This window comes from Chrysochloris asiatica, unplaced genomic scaffold (genome assembly GCF_000296735.1).
Source record: "Chrysochloris asiatica unplaced genomic scaffold, ChrAsi1.0 scaffold00118, whole genome shotgun sequence".
In the NCBI taxonomy this organism is placed as follows: domain Eukaryota; kingdom Metazoa; phylum Chordata; class Mammalia; order Afrosoricida; family Chrysochloridae; genus Chrysochloris; species Chrysochloris asiatica.
Genome location: NW_006408636.1, coordinates 2,824,157 through 2,830,604, shown reverse-complemented (window position 1 = coordinate 2,830,604; position 6,448 = coordinate 2,824,157).

The window sequence follows — 6,448 nt, the reverse complement described above, 5'->3', positions numbered from 1 at the left end:
ATACATTGACAGAGAACTTCCAGAGGTTCAAGCTGGATTCAGAAGAGGCCATGAAATGAGGGATATCATTGCTGATGTCCAGTGGATCTTAGCTGAACGCAGAGAGTATCAGAAAGATGTTTACCTGTGCTTTATTGATTACGCAAAGGCTTTTGATTGTGTGGATCATGACAAGCTATAGAAAACATTTCAAAGTATGAGTATTCTGGAACACTTAATTGTGCTAATGAGGAATCTGTTCGAACAAAAAATGGGAACACTGAATGGTTTTAAATTAAGAAAGGTGTGCAACAAGGTTGTATTCTTATACCATATTTATTCAATCTGTATGCTGAACCAATAATACGAGAAGCTGGGTTATATGAAGAAAAACATGGCATCAGGATTGGAGGAAGACTCATTAACAACCTGTGACATGCAGATGATACAACCTTGCTTGCTGAAAGTGAAAAGAACTTAAAATATTTACTGATGAAGGTCAAAGAGCACAGCCTTCGGTATGGATTACATCTCAATGTAGAGAAAACAAAAATCCTCAAAACTGGACCAATAAACAACATTCTTATCAATGGAGAAAAGATTGAAATTGTCAAAGGACTTCATTCTTCTTGGATCAACTATCAACACTCAAGGAAGCAGCAGTCAAGAAATCAAACAACGTATTGCATTAGGCAATTCTGCTGCACAAGGCCTTTTTAAAGTGTTGAAGAGCAAAGATGTCAGCTTGAAGACTAAGGTGTGCCAGACCCAAGCCATGGTATTTTCAATAACCTCATATGCATGTGAAAGCTGGACAGTAAATAAGGAAGACCATAGAAGAATTGATGCTTTTGAGTTATAGTGTTGGAGGAGAATATTGAAAGTACCATGGGCTGCCAAAAGAACAAACAGATCCATGTTGGAAGTTCAGCCAGAGTGCTCCTTGGAGGCCAAGATGGTCAAACTTCGTCTCTCATACTTCAGACATATTGTCAGGAGGGACCAGTCACTGGAGAAGGATATCATATTTGGTAAGGAAACAGAGAAAAAGAGGAAGACCCCAATGAAATGGATTGGCCTATTGTCAGTATTGATGGACTGAAGTGTGGCAACAATAGTGAGGTTGGCCCAGGATTGGGCGGTGTTTCATTCTGCTGTGCATAAGGTCGCTATGAATCAGTGCTGACTTGATGGCACCTAACAACAACAACCTCTTGGGAGAAAGAAGATATCCAATATCCTGTTCAGTGAGAAGGGTTCTGGCTAATTATCCAGTAGACTCTCCATTCTTCAGTGAGTAACAGGATACTTATATTTTTAAAAGTCTATACAAAACTTACATACAGCAAGACAGTTCATTCTAGATTTGTGGCTGATATGAGCATTTAAGGCTGTCATTTTAGAGTATAAAAGTTTAGTGTTCCCTTACCCTATCTGTGCAATAGATACAGCTATAAACAGAAATTAACAGAATCCCATCACAAACACAAGAACTCATAGTTTAGGCAACAGTAAGTTTAAATGTAAGAAAAACTGGGGTATGAAGGGTGGGATTATGGATTGATTATATTTCACTAAAAACTGCATTAATTTGTTCACAGTGAAACTCTAACGCTCTTGACTGCTGCATGGCATTTGGAATAAGGTAGATCCACATAAGCTTTCTTAATTGGATTTAGTAATGAAGATGGTTTGCCTCCAACACAATTCTGTGGCCTGTTCTACCAAAGATTAAACATGGCTTTGGTATACCAAATAAGCATCACAAATTAAGAAAATTTTGTCTCCGATGTTTTGCTTTGTTTTTTATTTCTGACTTGGTGTAACATTGTAAATTGTTATATGGCTAAAGAAAGGAGGTAGTATTTTATGTAACCTGTACTCTGGAATGGTTCTGTAACTTCTGTTATAGTTCCCATATTTCTCTGAAACATGATACCAGTTATTTCATGGAAACAGCTACCCTGCTATAAATTCCATGTAGCATGCTGGAGTTCTAGGCCTTTTTTCTCTAACACAACTTAAAGAAAGTTCTTTGGGTTTTGGTCAGTACACTGTCAATGTAGAAATTAAGAAAATATTTACCAGCTAGTCCATAAAGCTAAATTGAGTCCAGAGCTGTGGCTAAGTCTGACACCCAAATTTTCATTTGTAATTGTAGTATGCATCTCATGCCATTTTAGGAGCATCAATCTAAATCTACAATTGCCAGAAGCCTTGCTACAGTATAATGTTCATGAACTAAAATGTGTAATTTCAGTGTTCATGTTAAATGCTGTTACACTCATGAGCTTTTAATATCCCAGACACTACTCACCAAAGTAGGATGTATAACATTGAGTTCATGGACTATGTTATGTCAATTGACCATGATGTCATCTGAGACTATGGTCCTGAGCCCCCAGGCTCTGCTACACTTTGTCTTAAGATATTCAATAATATATAAGAAGTTTCCATCATTCTTCCCACTGTATACTTCATCACATTCATAATTGTTTCATCAGTAAAGGTAAATATTCATGTACTAATATCCTTTTTCAAACCCGTATATGACTGTGGAAGAGAGAGAGAGAGAGAGTGTCCTGTAGGATAAGCTCTGGACCACAAGGTTGGTTTGAATTACAAGATCAGTGGTTCAATATATATATTCCACTCTTTCTCCCATACTCATTCAGCATGTGTCCATGTATCTATCCACAGAATATTGTTATTCCAAGGTTTGCAGTGCAAACGACTTTGCAGTCCAGCACATTAACCTACAGTGCCACACCAGGACTCAGACAATGACATTTATTGAGTGAATGTGAGTTATGGGGGCAAGGCCTCTGAGTCTGCTTCATAGAGTTGTTGAGAGAGTTAACACCTTTGAGTTATTACATGTGTAACATTTATATAGTATGTGCCACAGAATATCAACTCATTGACTGTCTGCTTGACTTCCTCTAATTTTGTAAACCATTTGCATTTCTCTTCTGCTTTGCATATTGATTTCCTTTGCCTTTCTATTTATTGGGTTTTTCTCCTCCTTATTAACATGTAAAAACAATTTATGTATTAAGAATTTAATTGTTTGTTAAAACTGTCTTGGGTTTGGTGGCTAATTATTTGTATCATATTATTATTTTTCAGGTTATTTCTTATTTTATGTGAAACCAACTTTTTTGTTGTTGTGTGTGAGTAGATTTTGACACATAGTGAACTCATATGACAGAGTGGAACTGCCCCATAAGGATTCATAGACCATAATCTTTACCAGAGCAGATTGCCAGGTCTTTTCTAACATGGAGCCACTAGTGGGTTCAAACTACAGACCTTTCAGTTAGTAGGTGAGAACTAAACCACTTTGCTACCAGGGCTCCTTTCAGAATAACTTTATTGAGTTGCAATTTATATACCACCTGGTATGGTGCTGTGGGTTAATGCCCCAGACTGCAAAGCCATTTGAACTGCAAGGTCAGTGGTTCAAGCTCACCATCTGCTTCTTGGAAACCCTATTCAGGGTTGCTATGGGTCAGAACCGACTTCACAGCACTTAACAACAACAACAATATGAGGAACTGTACACCAATAAATTTGAAAATCTAGAAGAAATGAATAAATTTTAGAAAAACACAACCTACTTGAACTAACACACACAAGAAACGATATGGGTGACATCACAGCAGAACCAATGGAAACGAAAAGGATAATAACAGAATGCAACAGATACTTGTACATCAATAAATTTGAAAAGCTAGAAGAAATGGATACATTTTTAGAAAAACACAACATACATAAAATAAAACAGAGTGAAGTAAAAAAAAAAACCCAAAAAACATGAACAGACCTAGATAATTTTAATAGTATTCTGTTGATTTAAATCACAAGGTCACCGACCACTTTAAGGATTATTTCGTTTTCTTTGACTTTGGAAAGTTTGATTATATATGTCCTGGTATTTCTCTTTGGGCGTCTGTACTATTTGGAGTTCATTTAACTTCTTATCTTTCATGATGTTAGGAAATTTTTCTTCCAACAGCTTTTTGACTATCTTTTCTGTGATTTTCTTTGTCTCTGCCTGTTCTGGAATTCCATTCACCCATAAGTTATTCTTCATGCTGTCCCACATGAATTTTAAGCTCTCATCAGATTTTTTCATCCTGTTCTCTGATTGCTTTTCTAGCTTACTAGTATTCAGAGATTATCTTCAACTCACTAATTTAGACTTCCATTAATAGAAATCTATTCCTTTGCTCTTTCAATGTATTGTCCATTTCTGGTATCTTACTATTAATCTTCTGGGTTTCTATTTGCAGTTTTTGTATTTTCTCCAATCCTTCATCTATTGTATTTGAGTGTTCCTCTAGTGCTTTCCTTGGTTTCCTCTACCTTTCTGTCAGTCCTTTGTCTGTATCTAAATATCATTCTAATTAATTATTTTTCAGATAGTTCCAATACCTTTTTTCCCCTCAAAAATGCTCTGTCTTTTGGTTACTTGTTTGAACCATTCTCTAATTTTCTTAATGTGAACAGAAATTATCTGTTGCCTTTGAGACATTGTGATGTTTTATTTGCATTAAGTTGATGATTGTATGTTGGTATGATTGTGTGTTGGTGTATTAGGCACTCACCAACTGCTTTCTGGTGTGTGTGATCAGGAAATGAGCTTATGCACCATTCTCTATTTGTTGTTCATGAAGTTCAGTTTAGGATGGATTTAGCTGATGTTGGTTGTTGTCATTGATCCAGTGTATAGCCAATGGGTGGGGCTGTTTGGTGTATGGTTGTGGCTGGGCTGTATGGCTGCAGTTGCTGTCTCTCCAGTCAGGTGAGGCAAGAAGAGAAGACACACACAAAAGAAAAAGACACATACACAAACCAGCAAACAACAGCAAAAGAAATAAAATAGTCAAGAAAAAATCAGGCAACAGCTAGCAAAAGAAAACAAAAAACAAAGAGAAAAAAGAGGGAAAGGGAAATAAAATAATAAAAAAGACAAAAGAGAAGAAAGAAAAAGACCTACATACAATTAGTTAAAGGAATATGTAAAAGGAAAGAGAACAGAGAGTACTGAAAAATAAATAGATAAAAAATGAATAATGGAAGATAAAAAAAACTTTTAAAGAAGAAGAAAGAAAGAAACAGCAGCACTTGGAATATAAAAGCCAAAAAGAAAAGAAGAAAAAAATTAAAGGGGAGTTAGAAAGGAGATAAATCAAGAGAGATGAAGGTGAGGGAGAAAGAATAAAGAAACACAAAAAATACAAAGAAAAAAAAAACAAACAAACAAAAAAACGAGGCAGGTGTCAGACCCAGAGAGGAGAAAATTCTGGGGTCTCCTGCCAGCCATGGACCTCATGTCTTGGGTGGGCAAGTTCCTGTAGGGCTAGGTGTAGTCGGTTCTGGGAACCCAGTCTAGAAGTAGTTCATGCAGATCCCAAAGCAGCTGGGATATCAGGGCATTTCCATCCTAGAGGGGAGTCCATGTTGAGAAGTCTATGCCTGAACAGAACTGGCTCTGTAGGTCAGGAATAGGCCACACCTGATTCCAGGTACCAGGGTTGATGCTGCCATATCCTCACACACTTTGATGTGACTTCAACAGCCCAAAGAGCAGGAGCTTCCCTGGGAGTGTACACAAATGGGGGCTGGTCATACTTCTAGTCACCATGGTAATGTGGGGTACAAAAAGGAAAAGAAAAAAATGTCTTTTCTGTCCACCAATAAACAGTATGCCTCTGTACCACCTACTGCTCTATTGCCTTCAAAGTTGCCTGTGAAAATTCCAGATGAATACACCATAGCTGGCCTGGTTGCTGGCACAGATAAGCAGTTTCTGTTCTCTGTATGTGTATGTGTGTGTTTCTATTCAGATGTTCTTCTAGCAAGAGCTAGTCCTGGGCTGGCCAGGGCCAACTAGAAATATGGAGCAGGGCCCACCTGAACGTGGTCAGTATGGACAGTTTGCCCCTCATTAATGGATCTCACAGCCATGGTGCTCACTGGGAGACCAGGAGCTTCCCTGGCAATGTACATGGGTGGGAGCCGGCATTGCCTTTGTTTATCAGGAGAGTGTAGGGAACAAGAAAAAAAAAAAATTGTACCTTTGTCTCTGTGAGCCAGAAGTGTCTCTGCAACACTACAACACTAATACATTTTCTTGTCTCTATGTTGTTGTTGTTAAGTTCCAATGAGTCAGTTCCAACTCATAGATGCCCTGTATAGGGTTTCCTAGAATTGGCTGGTGAGTTTGAACCGCTGATCTTGTGGTTCAAACCGACCTTGTGATCTAGTGCTTATCCTACAGTGCCACACCAGGAATCCTCTTGTCTCTATTGTTGTTGTTATGTGCCGTGGATTCGGTTCTGACTCATAGCGACCCTGTACAGGGTTTCTGAGGCTATAAATCTTTATGGGAGCAGAAAGCCTCCTCTTTCTCCTGTGGAACAGCTGGTAGTTTCAAACTGCTGACCCTGAGGTCAGCTCCTTG